This window comes from Mus musculus, chromosome 2 (genome assembly GCF_000001635.26).
Source record: "Mus musculus strain C57BL/6J chromosome 2, GRCm38.p6 C57BL/6J".
Lineage (NCBI taxonomy): Eukaryota > Metazoa > Chordata > Mammalia > Rodentia > Muridae > Mus > Mus musculus.
In genome coordinates, this window is record NC_000068.7 from 58,515,813 (window position 1) to 58,535,809 (window position 19,997).

Consider the following 19,997-nt stretch of genomic DNA (forward strand, 5'->3'; position numbering starts at 1 on the left):
TTGTATTAGAATTATGTAGAACAACTAAATTGAGCCGGGCAGCGATGGCGCACGTCTTTAATCCCAGCACTTGGGAGATAGAAGCAGGCAGATTTCTGAGTTCGAGGCCAGCCTGGTCTACAGAGTGAGTTCCAGGGCAGCCAGGGCTACACAGAGAAACCCTGTTCGGGGGGAAAAAAAAATCCCTAAATCAACGTGGCAGAGAACTTACCCTGTAGATTCGATCTGTGCCAAACGGCATGAAAAGAGGTGATGTGTTGGAAAGCCGTGGGGGCTGGTGACGCTCTTCCGCGAGGTCCGGGGAAAGCCTGACAGGGCTACAGTTAAAGCCAGCTCCCGGCACACCCAGCCCAGATCCTCCAGCAGAGAGGTACTGACTGCTCCAAGGGAGAGGAGGATGGGAGAGGCGCTCCGGGAGGAGTCTTCCGGAAGCTGTACCTTCTCCCAGCAGGCTCCCTATGGGCAGACCAGCTCAAGAGCACCAGAGGCTGCAGAGGAAGAGAAGAAAAAAAGCTGCTAAGCAGAAGAGATTTCCGAATTCCTGTGTTGGCGAAAGGAAGTACACTTGACAAGCTTCGCCATTGGAACCATCAAGTGACAGCCCATTAGCAAGGGAAGCAAGGACAGAAAAAGTGAAATGCTAATATGCATGTGTTGAGGTCAGAGAGCTGCGATGCTCTTTAAATATTTTTATAAATGACACAAACCCAGTAAGAGGTTAGCAATTCAAAGTCAAATTGCTTTAAAGCCCATATGCCACCTACTCGAAACCATCCTGAGACAGTCAAACAGAAAATGGCTATGAATATTATTTCATACACTTAAAGAAAAGAAAAAGAAAATTCTGAGCAGGATACAGGATAAGATGAAGTCAGTCTCCCTCCCTCCCTCCCTCCCTCCCTCCCTTCTTCCCTAGAATGGAGGTCCCTACTAAAGACAACAGTATACTAGCTAACTAATTTCTTGAATAAGTCCTGAGAAATTGCTGGATTTGGTCCACCTTCAAGCAACATTCTCCGTAGTAGCAGATAGTACAGTTCAAAGACTCCAAAAACAATGGTGGGGACCAGGCACAAGCGGAAGGGAAGGGGCTCCAGATAACTAACGAAAAACAAAAACTCCCTTTTCCTTTAGGAACACCAGAAAAATGAAAAAACACCAACGTTTGCCAGAGGAAGCGGAAATTTCTATGAGAATCAAACTTTCCCATTCTGATCGTTAGTCAAAGCACCAGACCCTACACTCCCCCTCAGAAAACAGCTCCCTGGTTTTTAACCTCAAGGAAAGCTTTGCCAAGAGAGTTCTTGTGTAAATAAATCCCTGAAGAAAACAAACCTACAATACAGCATTCCTAAATAACTATGTGGAAAAGAAAACCTTCCATCTACCCTGGAATTCAAGAGAAAACTTTCGCAGATGCTATCACTCCATGCTCTACTTGAAAGAAAAGTTTAGACGTGTAAATGGCAGGCCCAAAACAAGACGAAGTTAAAAAAGAAGATCTCTGTAGTGGCATCCACCAGAAATTGTCCATTCCTAGCAATCGCGTGACAAAGTCAGGGTGGTGGTCATTCCTCAAGTGGTACCCACTTAAAAATATTCTCCCACAAGCCCTTGCGTTTTCATGAGCTGTTGAAATGCTGGTACTTCTCTGGGCTTCTGGTGTTAGGGAAATATGACGGGTTCAGGAGAAGGTCGCCTCCTTGTGTGCTTGCTCTGTGTTTTAGGAGTGGGTCAGCTGAAGCTGTTCACCGGCCTGGCAAGCTACTACGATGTCTACTGGACAGCTACTGAGAACGTGGTGCCGCTGCAACAGCGGTTGGTTCAGATGAGAAAAAAGGTAGTAGCAGTAGTAGTAGTAGTAGTAGTAGTAGTAGTAGTAGTAGTAGTAGCAGCTAGTAGCAGTAGTAATTAAAATACTAATAAATAATAAATTAATGCTGACATTTATTTGTTTCTTTGTTTAGTCCTGTAATTCTCTGCTTAAAAATCAGTGCTACTTCCTGCCCTGATCTACGAGCCCTACGACCCGTCGTCTTTACCACATGGACTTCCTTACTGTCCTTCAAGGACGTTCATATTCCCTTCCTCCATTCATGCTTCTCTGACTATTAATATATCTTCCAAGTCTTTCTCGTTCTAATTCTTGGGTATTTATATTTTACATTCTTCTTTCACAACACTTAGTATGCCGTTGGTACTCAAAAGTTACAGGATAAAAGTCAAAATAAAATTTTGTAATTACATGTTTACTGTCAAATATTCCAGGCTATCTAAAGTCCTGTAGATTAAAGTCGACACTGTGATGTCCTATAAGAAAAACATTTGGTAAGGGGGTTGGAGAGATAGCTCAGGAGGCAAGAGCACTTGTTTCTCTTATAGAAGACCAGGGTTCAGGTCTCAGCACCTACATGTTGGTGACTCCTGTTCTAGAGGATCCAGTGCAGCCTTCTGACATCCACAGGCACCAGGCACACAAATGGTACACGCACATATACATTCAGGCCAACATTCATGCACAGGAAATAAATACATCTAAAAAACTAAATAAGTAAAAATAAAAAGTTTGCAAGGATGGTAAAATAAAGAGTTCAAGTGTTGAACAAGTCCTGAGTATCTAAGTCTTCAAATGTCCCATGGAGAACCTATCTGCCTACACATAGCCTTCATGTCATTAAGCAACCTGGGCAGAAATGAAAGGCAAATGAAAATGGCTGTATTCAAAACCTTGAGCCATTCAAATACAATACAAACTAAAGACTTATGTACTAATTAAAATCTGTGCTAGAAGATAATTATATAACAAACTACAACTTGAGCTAGACTTTTATTGAGGCCTAAGGTTTTTTTCTTAAAAAGTTTGGCCAACATATTTGCTTGGCTATGAGTTTTAGCCACTGGCAGATAACCAAGCCATGTGAAAACCTAACCCATAAATCCTGACAAGTTCCTGTGAAGGAGGGGAGGGTAGCCTCAAGGGGGGAGAGAGAGAAATCCAATCCAACTTTCTAACTCCAATGTTGGCTACTTACCATGGTCATATATGTTTGTTGTACTGAATTTTAAAAGAGCATGATTGGGTTTAGGAGTCCGTGGGGGACACTGGCACCTGAGAATGCACTAATGCAGAGAATACTTACAATTAGGAAAACAAGCAACAGAAGGACAAAGTCAGGACAAACCTCAACTCTTTTGTTAGAACTGTATCCTTGGATTCTAGCAATCATGGCTTCCAAACATTGAGAGGTTTTGACTTAATTGAAACAATCTCCTATCTGTGCATTCTATCCATCTAGCTATATTACCTAAATAAATGACAGCACTTATTAAACAAATTACCTAACGAAGTAGGCTATCATATAAGACCATAGACTTGGAAGTAGGTAAGCTGTGACCTTCCTACATCATTTAACCTTTGTCAGCTTTTCCCCCCATGAAACAGTAAATATAAATAGCTCTCACCTTGGCGAGCTGCTAGGAATCTAGCTCGGCTAGACACTCAGCTCTGACACTAGTTAATCACATTATTTATGTTGTCCGACTTAATCTTATCAACTACAGCAAACAGGAATGGGAGTGCAATTCCTGTCTTATACATCAGAAAGTTACAGTCAGACACTCTAACTAAATGACCATGGTCATGTTTCTCCTAAGTGGTAAGACCAGAAACCATATTTTCTGACTCCAAAAGTTTAGGCCCTTAATTGCCATCAACTTAAACTGTCTCTTGAATTTTTTTGAATAGAACTGAATATTTAGACATTTTATTAGGGCCCCTATCCTAGGTAAAGTATCACACACAGTAAGGAAACTAGAAAACCTACCAACTCCAAATAAAAGCACTAATCCTTTGCATGACACTACTATGCCCTTTTATTCCAACACAAAGGTGCTATGGGGCTGGTTAAATAGCTTAGTGGTGCAGCCTTCAAGAGTCCTTCAAAAATAATCTATTCTGGCTATGGGAGTAAGCAAGACAGGTCTAGTCTACCATTACTAGAAGAATTAATTCTGGATAGAAGTAAAGAAGGAGCCAGGCGTGGTGGCGCACACCTTTAATTCCAGCACTTGGGAGGCAGAGGCACATGGATTTCTGAGTTCGAAGCCAGCCTGGTCTACAGAGTGAGTTCCAGGACAGCCAGAGCTATACAGAAAAAACCTGTTCGGAAAAAAAAAAAAAAAAAAAAAAAAAAGGAGTAAAGAAGACAGAAGAACATTAACCAGTTCCTAAAATTCCCAAGAGCTCAATGAGAAAAAGAAAATGGAAGTCACATGCTCTGAACACCAGCCTCTCTAAAGGAGGAGGAGATGGAGAGTGACCAAAAGCTGTCTACCACTGTTAGACAATTGAGGGGGGACAGAGCAAGGCGGATGCTCCCTTATTTTCAAAATCTAAACAAGTTTTAATCTCTGGATTTGGGGAGGAAATATGGGTATTTCTAAAAATTTCTCTAGAATTAAACAAAAAATACCACTCTTAAATTATTTCCAAACAAATCAGATATAGCTGCATACACCTGGATCACCTCAGCCACTCCAAAGACTGAGAAATAAGGGGAGCTTGAGCCAGGAATTGAAGACCAGCCTGAGAACCACAATATAGGCCAATCTCAGTGATGATGATGATGACAATGATGATGATAATAAAATCCAAACTTTTCTTTCTCATAGACTCATGAAGACACTGTTAAATTAGGCAATGTACTTGGTGATATTTGCAAAAGATTATGGCCTATAGGAAATATTAAAGTCTGGTAGACACGTGCAAACATTACTGAATAGTATTCTAATACCAAGCAAAATGGAGCCTACAATCTGCTTTTATAAATAAGACTTTTACTGGAACACATGTGTTCATTTTACATATAGTGTGTTGGCTGCTCTCACACTGAAGTGGCAGAGCTGATAGTTGTGACAGAGTCCTTATGGCTTGCAAGGCGTAAAATATTTACTATCTAGCCCTTCGGAGATAAAGTTTGTTGACCTATACAATAACCTACATTCAAATCCACGAGCTACATTAACAGTAGTACGCAGAGCTGAGTGTTGAAGCTGCCAAGTTAAAGATGTATTTTGCTTCTGAGAGTTATTTCTTGGAACGCCACACTTAGGATTTGTATACAGTATGCTATGCATCTAAACTGATTTTATTTGCAGGATGACTCACCAAGACTAGCAGACGGGGCCACAAACACACACTTATAACATAGCAACAGCTACAAGCAATCGTGACCAAGTCTTTCCTACGCGCCTCTCCTGCTCTGACTCCAAAAAATGTCAATCTATCCTTCAACCCACAGGACCCTTTCAGTCTGGCTTCACATTGGCATCTTATCTACTAACGACTCTGGGTTGGCTCTTTTAACTCTCATAGAAGAATTATAATGCATTTTCCATTCCCTTAATAACTGATTTTTCTTAGGTTCTAGAAAAGCAGATACAGTACACTATCCAAGAAGTCTTAGGGAAGAATTCAACCGTAGAAGTACCACCATCCCTCCAGGCATACATCTATGGACGAGTAGGAAACAAACATATAAGATGTCTAAGAGGAGAAAAAGAAAGGGTTAGAGAAAGATGGCACAATGTGAAAAATAAATGAGAATCTCCTGGGTGTTTTAAGTTAAAACACATAAGTCTGCCCCCAGCCTACAGACCAGCCAAAGATACAAGGATGGCTGTACACTCCCAGGAACTTGACTTAAGGCCCAACTATCAGAGAGACTCTCCTCTAGAATTTAATGTATAATTTGGCTGAGGAGGGGGACTCATGGTGGATTACTTAATTACTCGGTGTAATTAAGTACCAGACTACACTTCTGAAGATAACCTGCTTATATTTTGTAACCTCCAAACTCTCCACTGAAGTGGTTTGGCGGTCCATCAAAATCCTTTTCATTTGTCCAACCAGAGACCCATTTACTTGTGCCAGAAACATAAGGAGATTCAAGGATGAAACTTGAGAGAACAAAGGCAACAGGCCATAGTAGAGCTCCAGACTTGCACCAGAGCCCTGGGTTGAAGCCCAGCCCTGCCAACCGTCTGTCACGTGGTCTGACCCAACAGTTCATGCAGGCAAAGCCGGCATCGTGACTTCCCTGCAGAGTAGCCACATTTGAAGACTATGGCGCTCAGTGGTTTATTACTATCAGTTTATTATAAACTCAACACTTCAGCAGTGAAAACATGTAATAATGAGAGCCAGTTGGATTATGAAAAAGCTGAGCCCTGACCACTTTGATCTGCGGTTGCTGTATTTAAGAAGGTATTGTAAATGGTTCCACAGAAAACTGAAAAGGGGGACAGGAGAGACTGAGAGTCCAATAAGAACCAGAAGAAGCTCAAAAGACTTCTTAGACTCTAAAGAAGAAGGATACAGACCAGGGCTGGAGGGATGGCTCAGTGGTTAAGAGCTCTTTCTGCTCTTCCAAAGGACCCTGGTTCAGTTCCCAGAACCTACAGGGTAGCTCACAATTAGCCATAACTCCAGGGAATCCAACATCCACTTCTGGCCTCCATAGGCACCAGACATACACACAGTATACAGAAGACAAGCAAAACACTCATACACATACAATAGAATTAAGTTAAGTACCTAATCTTAATAACAAAGGTTAGAGACTAAAATGGAAGCCCACCCCCACGCTTCAGAGAGGAATAGAGTCTAGTGAGACACCTCTCACAGGCAGCCCACACAGGTCACTTTTCTATTCTTCCCCAGCCCTGGTCTCTATTATCTGTGCCCACAGGTGTCTATTTTTTTAGTATGTGTGTCTGAATGTTCATGTGCTTTCTCCCAACCCACTACCCCTGAATGGAACCAGATTCCTTTTCAGACCATTGGGTTTGGCTTGCTTTCAAGGCTGCATCCCACCCCAGCTCTCCCCTCCCCCACCATAAGGTGCCTGTGTTTTAACTGTTGACTCACCAGAACACAGTAATCCTGGATGATTACCTTCATACAGAACAACATTCAGGCTTTCATCAGCTCCTGATCTCAAAGCACCTTCACAAAGAGTTCGCAGTGATGCCACCCACTGGGCCAGGACCAGATTTTCTGGTTTTCTAATGGGGTGTCTGGCATTTTGGATCTACTCAGCTTTATTCTGGGGTGCTAAGGAAGACACTCCTGAAGGCAGGGACTACGCATCCAACATCTTTCTCCTATCGACAAACACCTGGTCTAACATCACACTAGATTGAAATCTATAGGGTTTAGACGGAGTCTAAATTACAGAAAAAACAAATGAACTCACAATGGCAAACTCATACTTAAAGCCACTGTGGCGTGTCCTACCCTGAGCTACAGACGCAAAGCAGAACATAAAGAACCAAGGGTTCCTAAGCCTCCTTGCTATATGTATGTCAGTTACTAACCTAAACGTTCATCAGGTCACTTCCCTCACTAAGCTTCAACAACAATGACTGGAGAACAGCGCAACGTTCTATCCTATTTGTTTTCGTTGGAATTATCATCTGCCCACGGGCGTAAAGACATATAGACATTCCCACGGCTACTAAGGCAACTAACCCTATGCCAAGAACACGAGAGTAAGAGGGGGAGGGCGGAAGTCCAATAAAGTTAAAAATAAAATATGAACAATGATTTATGCAGCCTTGCTTTTGCATGTACACCTCCTTGTAATTGTGTCAGACAAGCGGTAGACCTTGTAAGTAGTTGCCAGGCCTGTAATGAACAATCTAAACAACTACCCTGAAAGCCTCTTGGTGAGAGACACAGCCTCAAAGCTACGGGTGCTGCCATAAACCCATGATCCCAAAACTTAGGTTGCTGAAGCAGAAAGCTTATTCCCAGTTCTAGGCCGGGTTGGGCTATAAAATGAAAACACTCTCTCAAAAAATAAATAAAATAAGGAAAAACATAAGCTCTTTATACCATTTTGTTTGGTTTGCTGTTGTTTTAAGACAGGGTCCTACTATATCTGGCCCCAGTCCTTGGCTGCTCTAGCCTCCCAAATTATAGCTGTGCGAGCTCACTTACTGATCTTAGGTTTTTATAATTGGGTCATATCCTTTACAAAACATATCAACAAGCACTTATCAGCCCTCTCTGTTCAGTGAGTTTACACAAAATAAAAATCATGAATTGATCGATGATGATTACGGGGGGGGGGGGGTGTAGAAAAAAATCAAGTATCAACTCTGCACCAACCACTGACTGCATAGGTATGTACTCCATAGGCGCTTTCTCCATCTCTGTGGGATTACACATGTTTTAGCAAGATTTAGTGGAGCAAGCACTGAACCAGTAACCTAGCATTCCTCTGAGCCTGTGCCATGTGATTCTAGGAAATCATTTGCTCTCTCTGATACCTACTGCCTCTTACTATGAGCTGAGGTATCCGGAGTCAGTAAACTCCCCACTAGCTCAAAGCTTCTCCACTTTGATATTTCTTTTACTATTGCTAGCAGGACTCTTTAAGAATTACACTAAAACGGGATACTCTTTAATTAAAGATGGTTTTCCAATCTTCTCCTGTACTGTGGATGGCAACAACCCACTCATAAAAAAAAAAAAAAAAAAAAAGGAAAAACATTTTTCATGTAAAGTAGCTGTTCTTAACTCAAAGATTTGCTTGGAATTTAATTTGCTTACCAATTGAGGGATAAGTGAACAACAAGATCCAAAGAGATGCAGAAAAACTGGATGCCTGCCAGACTCAGCCCCGCGCAGGCATAAGAACACACGCAGCACCCCAAAGCTAGGCACTGTTAATATCTCAACCACCTGTGTGACTGGCTGCCTGGAATGACTTTTCCTGGAAATCTGGCGAAGTCCTCTGATTCAGACCAGCTCCAGCTTCACCTGCTGAAGCCCAAGTCCACAGCTCTCTAAGACCCTCTCACCAGACACTCTCACACTCCACTACCATGGCACTCCGATCGCTCTATACCTTTTCAATTGCATCTCCATCTCCCTTGCGCATTGGGGGACTGTCAAAGACAAGCAGTATTTTCACATGCAAAACATCAGGAACCATCGTCTTCTAAATGGCGATGGCTCCCTAACAGGTGTCGATGAATCAACTGGTATATCCTGATGACAGATTCAAAGCATGAGAAAACCTCCAAAAATATAAAGGATGAGAAAGAGTTAGGCTAATGGCAAAAAGGGAGTAGGTCTTCTGGAATCCTCTTTTAATGTTGTCTTCACTTTTAACAAAGCAATACAGACATACATGCACACATACATACATACACACATGCATGCATACATACATACATTCCACTGCTAACTTACTAAAAATGAGCTACAAATAGTCCTTACTTTATACAAAAAGGAATGAACACTAAACATAGACACTCACCCATGGCTTCCACTCACCCTGGAGAACAAAGAGCTACTGTCTATTCTAGTAGGACCTAATCTTTCTAAATCACAGAAGAGGGCAGGACTGGGAGCAACCCTCAGACATCACGCTAATGATGCGATGTTACTGGAAACTAAGATGCTGTCAGTAAAATTAAGAAAGGAGATGCTTCATCTTACAAGAAAACTGCTCATTTTCTTTCCCAGAAAATTATTCTTGAGATGGTCATTTGGAGCCATGCCCCCATACAACTCCTGCACCCGAGCCGTCTCTCATTGGCCTCCTTCCAGTGTGCTTACCACACTGGGAGTAAAGGGTCTGCAGTGAGAAGGGTTGTGTTTTTCCTTCTTGTACACTATGGGTTGTAAAGAACAACGCCCCATGTATTTAAGACATGGCTACCGGTCTGCCGCCCTATTAGGGGTTGGTGGAATCCTTAGCAGGGAGGCCAAATGGAAGGAAATCAGGTTACTGGGGTACACATCCTTGCAGGGGACATTGCCACCTGTACTTACCCCCTACTCTCACTCCAACACGAGCAGTGAACACACCTCTTCCATTCACTATGTTCGCATCAAAGCCTACCACGCTACTTTAAGTCTAAACAAGCACAGAATAAAACTGTGAGCCAAAATGAGCCTTTCCTTTTTTTGTTTGGTTGGTTGGTTGGTTGGTTGGTTGGTTTTGTTTTTGTTTTTGTTTTTGGGGTTTTTTTTTTGTTTTTTTTTGTTTGTTTGTTTGTTTTTTCGAGACAGGGTTTCTCTGTATAGCCCTGGCTGTCCTGGAACTCACTTTGTAGACCAGGCTGGCCTCGAACTCAGAAATCTGCCTGCCTCTGCCTCCCAAGTGCTGGGATTAAAGGTGGTGGGCCACCACCAAAATGAACTTTTCCTCTTTAAGAGCCGATCACCTCTGGTATTTTGTTACAGCAAAGGAAAGCTGATTAACACATAACCTAACAATGGTATGCTCATTACAGTTCCTCCCCCCGACCCCCCACGGTGTATGCCATGCTGTGTGTATCTGTACATCAGGGGAGGGCTACAGTCTGATATAATTAACATGGGACAGCATCTAAGAAAGGACTCATGAGGCATTGGAACAACTAAAAAAAGGAATGGGGGGGGGGGGGCTGTAGCTCATCTACCAGAGTTGGGAGAAACCCCTCAGGAGGTGCTGTAAAGTTCCAATGATACTTCAAAGAGGAAGTAATTTGGGCGAAAGGCTAGAGATAGGCCTATTTCCATAATACATGCTATTACCAAGACTACATTATCTTTGCTACTTGAATACCCAGCTTCCATATCACAAGCAATTTTATATCAGTAACCACAAAGCACAGATGTTTTTTCCACACTTTAATTTCATGCCATTAAGCATTCAGTCCACTAACAGTATGACAGACTCTTGATTTGGGGTTATTATTAATTAGGGTAGTTTTGCACCCTGCCTCATTTTGATAGATTCATCTTTAAAAATGAAATATGCCTGCTATTGGCGACATTCACACTCTTCATCACAAGCTTCCAGCTTCCACACCTGTGCTTAATTTACATCAGCACGAGCTGAAGCTCTGGCTTTCTGGCCATTTGCAATGTCGAGTCTCTGAAGACGCATCTTACCTGACAATTGATAGGAACGATCTATATTTACCATCAATAACCCAATTCCCAAAGGTGGCAGAATGACTAATGTAAATTAGGAATTCACCCAGAGCCTTATGCATGCCAGGCAAGGGTTATACCCTCCAGTTCAGAACCTCATTCACAGAGTGATTTGGCTTGAGTGACTGCTCAGTCACTTGAGTGTTTCATTATGTATCTTGAGTTGTCCTTGAACTTGCTGCATGACCATGGCTGGCCTCAGACATGCAATCCTCCAGTTACAGCCTCCCAAGTACTGAGATTATACAGGTATGCATCATCACAACCAACTTCACAAAGGTTTTCGTATCGTTTTTAATAAAAGTGGTCTCTCTTTGTCCAATGATTTTGGAAAAACAAAAAACTTACATGCGTTTGTATAAACTGGTTACTTTTAAGTCAACTTGGCACAAGCTCATGTTATCTGAGAGCAAAGAACCTAAGGGGGGAAATGCCTGCATGACATCTGGCTGAAGGCAAGCCTGTAGGGCATTTTCCTAATTAGTGATTGATACTGAAGGGTCCAGCCCATTGTGGGTGTGGCCATCCCTGGGCTGGTTGTGCTGGGTTCCCTAAGAAATCAGGCTGAGCAGGCCATGGGGAACAAGCCGGTAAACAGCACTCTTCCATGGTCTCTGCATCGGCCTCTAGGTTTCTGTCCACTTGGAGCTCCTGCCTTGGCTTCTTCCCTCAATGGACTGTGATTCAAGATACATAAGCCAAAAAAACTCCTTAACTCCCTAAGTTGCTTTTGATCATGGGGTTTCATCATAGAAATAGCAACCCTAAGACACAAACGTGTGTGTGCGTGTGTGTGTGTGTGTGTGTGTGTGTGTTTGTGTGTATGTCTGTGTTTGTGTGTGTGTGTGTGTGAACTTTATGCTATACCTGAGTCTAAGAAGAAACGCAAGGGGTGGGGTTTAAGTGCCTAGGTTTAATCCACAAGACCATCAGACAAAATGCAATATTTTAATTCAAGAAAAACTAGAAATAATCTGTTATCCCAATGTTTCCCCAGGTGCTAATGCTCTCCATGAAGTTCCAACAGAAAGAATCTAACATCTAACCAGCACCATCTGCAGAAGTTGGCTTCCCCTGTCCTCCAGTCCCGGGTGCCCAGAGACTATCTGAGTTTAGTAGGCAGAAGAGAAGGACTCAGGCAAGGATTATCCAAAACAGCAGGGTCATTGGGCATGGAGCCTGCTGGTCCTTCCCAGTGGCTATATGGGAATATGGCAGAAAGTAGAGCCTCATTGAGATGGGCAGGGCAAAATACAGGTCATAATTTCAGAACTGCTTCCCTTGAGATGGGATGTGAAGGGCTGGAGACACGCTCAGTGGTTCGGAACCTGTACAGCTCAGACAGAAGATCTGAGTTGGTTCCCAGCACCCATGCTGTGCAGCTTACAACTGCCAGTAATTAACCTCATCTGTGGCCTCTGTGGGCACCCCTCACAAACATATTCCCAAGCACATACCCAGCCATACATACATACATACATAATTTAACTCTTTAAAGACAGGACATGAAAGTACAATGGCTACAGAAAGGAAATAACCTTAGCAGCCCCTGTGTTTATCGCTCACTACTGTCAACAATTCTTAGAAAAACTCGCTGTCTGTTTCAGAAGACTAAGCCCTAGTTCGTTGCATGAGCATTTTGGTCTCTCAGACTTTGCCTTTCTACTCTTTAGGTCCCAAAGGGGAGTGTTAATCTCTGGGGTTTTAGAATGGCTCATTTTCTTCTAGCATTGGCAGGAAAGAAAAAGCGAGCTTCTCAGTTTAACTTTGAAGGCATTAAGGGCCCACAGTCGTCCCTGGAGTTTGACCTGGAGCACTTGTCTTTCCTGTGCCTACAGTGACCTGCAGCCAGGCTTATTTTAAGACAAGACACACCACTGGTTCTACTGAGCCTCTTAGAACTTATCACCAGCCCTAAGCGGGTTTAACACACTATGAAGTTTCCTCCCATTGTTATGCTCTTTGGGTACATAAAGAGTATGGCCACAGTCGTGTCTGGAAACTTTTATTTTAAATATAATTTTGGATGGACTTTCCAATCATACACACATAAACACACACACACACACAAATAAAATATACCCATATTCTACACAGTAAGATCCTCATGTTTTTATAATACACATACATGGATATACATACATACACATACTCATATTGAATTATAAGTGTTTTTTTTTTTTTTGCACTGGAAATAACCAAGGAAGTTCTCTAGAAGAATATGAATGCTTCCCACCTCTGGGGTTCACTGGTAAAGGAACCCAGGATCTCATACACCCAGTCACTGCACTACCATTCCTCATACACACCATGAATTCATGGATACAGACATAATTGTCCACACACATACACACACATATATACACATACACACATATATCACATATACACACATACATACACACATACATACACACACACATATAATACACATATATGGATATACATACATACACATACATTGAATTATGAGTGGTTTTTTTTTTTCCAGTCAATGGTGTGGTCTGAATGTTTGTGAACTCCAGAAATCTTACATGCTAAAATCTAATACCAGTGTGATTAGATATTAGGAGAGAGGCCTGGAGCAGCAAGAGCGAGGGACCTCATAGGTTCAGTGCCTGCCTATGCAGGATAAATGGTGCTCCCTGGAGCTGCCTTTCAGTTCCCACCATGTGAGCACACAGTAAGATCCTCATGTTTTGTTTCCTTTCCCAAGGAAATGGCCAGCACACTGCACACTCCTGTCATAATCCCTTCCCCTCCCCGATACCAGTTAAACCCAGCGTGAGCCAGACAGCCGGAGTTAGAATCCCAGCCTTGCATTTGCTGCCTCGAAGGCCATAGGCACTGACTACACAGTCTTCATTTCCTTCATCTGTAAAATTAGATTAAAACTCATGCTTGCCTGGCACAGCTATTATAGGAATTATGTGAGCTAATACATATAAAGCCCTCAGAACAGAGCCTGGTAGGAAGAAACGCCATTTCAAGGTGAGTTATCACCATTACCGACACTCCCGTGACCATAACCCTGACCTTTATAACACTCATTTCCTTCCTTTCCTTAATAGATTTCACTTTTACCAACTAAAAAAAAAAAAAAAAAAAAAAAAACCCTGGCAGTCCCTCCAACCTGTCTCTGCTGACTTGTCCCAGTCTGAGAGCCACGGCAGAAGGCATGGAGAGGCAGGTGCTGACTCAGCCCTACTGGGTCATCTTCACTTCCACTATGAATAATAAATCACCTGGCGAGTCTCACAATGGACTGCAACCCAGCTCTGCCCACAGCTGGGCTAAAAACAATGGCAAGAGCAACGATCCCTCGACCAGGAGTGTTTACCAGCAGAATAAAGGCAACCCTTCAGACTAATAACCCCTGCGTGTGTGTTCCTATTCACGTCCCCCAGCCCTATTCAGGTTCCTGGCATCGGCCAGCAAACAGAAGACTGAAACCAGAGCCCCACCAGCCAGCCAGCCAGCCAGCCAGCCAGGTCTTCAACACACATTACTATTCTCCATCAATATGGACACACACACATCTACCAGCAATACTTTGAACCCATTTAAATGTCTATAAAGTATAGAAAGACAGACTATCACATCTGGAACTCACCCAAGATCTTGAAACATACAAAACTGATAGTCATGTCCTGACATTTAGACAATCTGCACTGAAGAGCTACGGTGGTGTGTCAAAGGCCATTCACTATCTAATATTAATTGCCAGCGGGTTACATTTCCTCAGAGCAGCCCCTTTGGTTTGCCATCTAAATAAAAACTACAGGAGGAAAAAGTTCCACACTTTTCCAAGGATGCCTAACATAAAGGTCCTGTCTAAAAGAGCAGTTTGTTCACAGATCTTACTTTGCCATCTGTAGTCAAAAGATAAACAAAGCCATGCTTGGCAGTGCTAGCCCTCATGGTGGAGCCTGCGAGTGGCCTTTGGAAGAGAGGTTTACAGCCAGAAACCTTGGGATAGCTCATAGTCAGAAAGCAGTTCCCATGGAAGAAAGACGGGCTGCCTCTCAAAGTAGTCCTTAATTGTCTCTCCCTCTGTATCTAATCGCAGTCTCCTCCTGCCTGATATTTCCTGGGCATAAACAAATGAGCCTCATTACTAAGTGAGCATATCACCAGGTATTTTCCTCCAGATCAACCTGCCCTAGCGATAGCCAAAGGGTTCACCTGGTAAAGAGGACTTACCACCAAGCATGAGAATCAGAGTTCAATCCCTGGACACCACATGGTGGAAGGAGAGAACCAACTCTTACAAATTGTCTGCTGCCCTCCACAGGTGTGTCGTGATGTGTACATGTGCACACACACACACATGCACACATGTGCACACACGTCATAAGAATATTTACCAGAACAGAATTATCTCCCCCAGGGTGCTTAGGTATGTGCCCTGTTCTTCTCAACTGCTATCCTCTTGCAACAGAAAGGCTTAAACTCTTGGGTCCTAGGTCCCCATCCTCAGGCAGTATGCAGGGGGACATCCACCCTTCACTGGTGTCCACTGCAACTGTGTGTCAAAAATATCCAACTGTGGGCACAATGTTTTCCTTCCAGATTCCGCCATGACCATGAAGAGGAGACTCTGTGACTGGGGGGTTTGTTCGTGTTTCTTTTACCTACAAAATGAAGCTAAGGACACCAACATCCCAGTATTTTCAAAACAGAAAAGGGGCAAATTAACCTAGACTGGAAACCTACAGGCAACAGGTAGGTATTTAGTCACCTCTTTTGAAGAGATAGGGCTGCCTGTCCCCTCAACACAGAGCCCAGTGTGGAAGGTGCCTAAGGGAGGCTTCATGTGAGCCAAGACTAAGGATTGCAGAATGAGTGCCAATGAGACCAATGTTTGACATCATTCTATTATCTTCTAGAATGACACAAAAGGGTGGTTGGTTTTGGGGTTTTTTTGTTTTTAATTACTGCGTGCATGCGTGCGCTTGCGCACGCATGTATGTGTGTGTCTGTGTGTCTGTGTGTGTATGCACGCACACATCACATGTACCCAGGCCTGTGTGATACCACAACACACCTACAGAGGCCAGAGGACAACCTTTGTGGTCTGGTTCTCTGGTAAATGCCCAGAATCCATCTCAAGTAATCCGGCTTGGGGGTCAGCACCTTTAGCTATAAACCATCAGTGAGATATTTTTTGTACTGTGTGCTTTGAACAGGGAGATTCAACAATACCAGGAAGGGGACACAATGTAATGTGTTGTTGTGACTCTTCTATCAAGCTTTAAAGAGTGTGTGATTTTTTTAATAGCATTTATATCCATGTCTGTGGTTACAAAACTGAACTAACCCAGACAAACAGTTTTAAATCTGCCAACCAGCTTCATTCTATGAGTAACCATTAAGTTTTAAACAGATGTGGTTCAATTTCTGGAACAGTGAACATTAAGAGGGGCTCGTCGTGGAAATTGTGCAAAAAGAGGAGGAGGGAGAATGGAGGGGAAAGGACTGGGGAGGATAAAGAGTAAAGGAAGGAGGAGGAGGAGGAGGAGCAGGAGGAGGAGGGGGAGGGGAAAGGAACAATAGAACCGCCCCCTAGCCAATCAGTGATAGCGGCTGCTGGCTGGACATACTTCCTCCCTCTTTGCAGCTGTCGTCTCCCGCAGTTGGCACCAAGCGCTGCCAATCTGGGCCTGGCTTCCAGTGAGGCCAGCCTTGTTTTATTGGCTACTTAGGCAGTGCACACACCATTAATGGAGTTTTTATCTCCCCTTTTTCCTGTCAGTACAGAACCAGCCAGTCTGACTCTGTTATTATCATTAAGAAAGCTTTTTCTCCCTCCCCCAGACGCACACGCTCTTTAATCCAAACAACATCTGGGAAACTCTTGCTCTATCATGTAGGAAGGAAACAGATATAGAGGGAAAGGTGAAACAGCACAGCTCGAGACTCCACTGAACAACCAATAAATCCCCAACAGGCAAACTTCTCTTGAGCCACCCTGGACCTCTGTCTGAAACGCTGCTGGTGGTCTCAAAAATTCACTGGGACAAGCCAGTATCACGTTGAACTGTAACAAGGCTATTGCCATTTTGACATGTACCAGCATTTCTTTAAAAAACAAGCAAAAGGAAAATTAAAAAACAGAAGAAAGAAATGGTGAGAAAATGATATATTGGAAATATCTTTGCTAAGAAGTCCAATTTAAAAAAAAATGTTTAGAAGATTCTTTTTTAAAGTGTTTTTTTTTTTCCTCAGAAAGGGTAAATACAAGGACCGTCTATAAGACATCACAGTGAGTCCATCAGTAATGTAGGAACTCACAGGAAAACCTGGTGTCATTAAACCCAGATAATACATCCTTTTGCCATGGACCGCTGTCTCCTTCTCAGCTAAAGTGCCCTTCTCCTTAGATCACGCTTTGTACGGGAGAGCCCACAAAGCCAGCCACACTCCAGTTCACACTGGTGGAGGAGCTTGCCGCCACGCAGCCCTTGGTCCCTTCCCTTAGTCTTGCTGTCAGAAAAACATGCGTGCCCTGCCCTGTATGTACTGCCAGCTCAAACAGGGCTTCCGGGGACCCAAGAGTAGGTCCCTCCAACACTGACCTTAAGTAAACAGGACATAAAAATGTAAGAAGTCCAAGACACAGGTGCCAAGCCGTCCCTCCCGCCCACTCTACAGTGTCTCTACTGCTCTATGACCAGCCACGTAAGGTTAGAAGTGTTTGCTTGCCCAGAAATGCTCATTTACGCCCAAACTGAACATCAGAGTCTCGGCAAAAGTTAACCATTCGCTCTTCCTTTTTCTATTATTGTTTCCATTCAGGAGAAAAGAGGAAGGGAAAGTCACCGAGGGTCTGAGCTACAGGCTGGTGCTCCCTGGAAGCTGGGCCTAATGATAGTCTCCATAAGGTAACGTGATCCTCTCACAGTGGGAGACTTGAGTAAGGGCTGGCCTCTCTCTGCTCTCCACTTTCTATTGTCCCACCCTGCAGGGCCAGCTGTTTCTGACAGCCAAATTGCTGCATGCTAAGCAATGAATGCTGTCAGGGAAGGAATTTTCATCTCTATAATGCATAGGCCTCCGTAGACAAATTATACAGCTTATGGTGCTGGCTGCAGGAGGCTGCTCCAGGCTTGAAGTGCTGCCAAAACACAGCCTGTCCTCCACGATCCCCAGCCCCAAGGTGACAAGGCAGTCACCAGAAATGAATCTGAATGGCCACATAGAATTGGGACATATGTTTTTCAGAGACAAACACAACCTGTGGGGAACAGCCCTCTCACACCAATCTACGATGTACTGGTAAAGTGTGAGCGCTCCCCAAGCTATCTCACAGCACAGAGCCACCGAGCACAGCATCCTTTGATACTTTGACATCTTGTGTCAGCCCAGACCAGCAGCACCTCCTTCAGCTCTCTGCTTCTGGGGAAAATTAGACTTACCCAGAAGACATTACTACTTCTCAGAAGGCAACAAAATGGAAGAGACCCAAAACTAGTGCTCGTTTGTGGTAAAGAAGGGTCTCAACGGGTGCTTTAAAGAAGCATCCCACCACCACCGCTGTCCAACCCCCACCCCAGGTTCTCCAGTAAGGACGCCAACCTGGGATACCAAGAGCTCCTTTTCTGAGTCCATGCTGAAAGACTACATCAACCAGCATGCACACTGAACTGGATTTGGGGTAGGATGTGGCCTAGACTGGCCCACCCATGGTGAGTTGCTTTACTGGGGCAACTAGAAAAGAAGAAGTTTGGTTTCCTCGGGATGCTTGAATGCGGAAGACTATGCCACGGCACCCCTGCCATCATAAAGGGAAATCCTGTCTGAGACTGAGTCTGACAGAGGAAGAATGTGAGCACCAGGACAGGGAGTGGGGGTGGGGCAATAGGAGGTGGGGACAGGTTCCTGGGAGACTACTTGCTGAGCATTGATCATCCCAGATCTGAAGCAGCCACTCAGGGTCACCCTCCCTGGGCTTTTGAGGCCTCACAAAGATGCAAACTAAGCATATACATCCTCTCTCCTCTGACAGCATCCAAACCTTCTACCTTCTCATGAAAACCAGGACGAAAATCAAACATTTCCTTGAAGCTCTTTTGTCTGCTGTAAGCTGGCAATGGGACGTTCGGCCTAATTCAGACCCTTCTGTAAAGCAAGTCTAGATGTCTGACCTGAATTCATGGAGAGATGAGCCGGGGAGGCTCGGGATCTGCATTTTCCTTTGGTGTTATACACCTTCGAATGGAATAAGTGGCATAAAGAAAATCGACTGGAACCTAGTGTGTAGGCTTGGAGTGGTGCAATCCCAGTACTTACACGGCTAAGGCAGAAGAGACATCATAAGATTAAAGCCAGCATAGGCTACAAAATAAAACCCTGTCTCAATCAATCAATCAATCAATCAATCAATAAATGAATAAATGAATGAATAAATCTCAGATCACACAGTCCATGTCAATAAGACCAGCTACAAGGAGGCTAGGAACCCCTGGAAGCCATGAGCAGAGCAGTAGAGAGGACAGCTCCACTTTGCTGGCCACTCCAGCCGGTCACAGCACACGCACCTGCATGCCATGAGCTGCCAAGGCCGTCACTCACTGGATCCTGCAGCCGTCCACTTTATCATTAACCACTGTCTGGCAGACAAGGGCAGGGTCCAGATCAAGAACATCCAGAATGGTCAGACAGAGGAATATGCAGACCAGGGTGGACTCCCAGCCACTCACAGCAAACTATAAATATCCTCGTGGCTGCAGACCTGCCTGCGCCACAATCCGCCCCCCACCCCCCCACCCCCGGTGGTTACAGAAATACAGCCAGGACTTTCTCCCAAGAAAGTCAACCAGGCGTGGCAAAAATAGGAGATGTACACACAGCCTACTCAGCACCATGGAAGGCCTTACGTCTAACCTCTATCTTGTCCATCCTTGGCTGAGAATAAGCTGTACAATATAAATATGGTCAACGCCGCTGGAAGGGGAAGAAGAGGAAAAAGACCAAGCTTGCCCTTCTCCTTTAAGACAAT

General features: G+C 43.9%; 1 protein-coding gene across 6 annotated transcripts in view; it reads right to left on the bottom strand.

The window, feature by feature from the left end:
* The window catches only part of Acvr1 (activin A receptor, type 1), a 120,391-nt gene that overhangs the window by 69,375 nt on the left and 31,019 nt on the right, over window positions 1–19,997 (bottom strand). For 3 of the 6 annotated variants that reach the window (NM_007394.3, NM_001110204.1, NM_001355049.1), the window contains exon 3: window positions 212–488. The exons of the other annotated variants lie outside the window; for them this stretch is intronic. The gene's annotated coding sequence lies outside the window, so the exon portion shown is untranslated. The remainder of the gene's footprint in view (window positions 1–211; window positions 489–19,997) is intronic. 6 annotated transcript variants of the gene reach the window in all.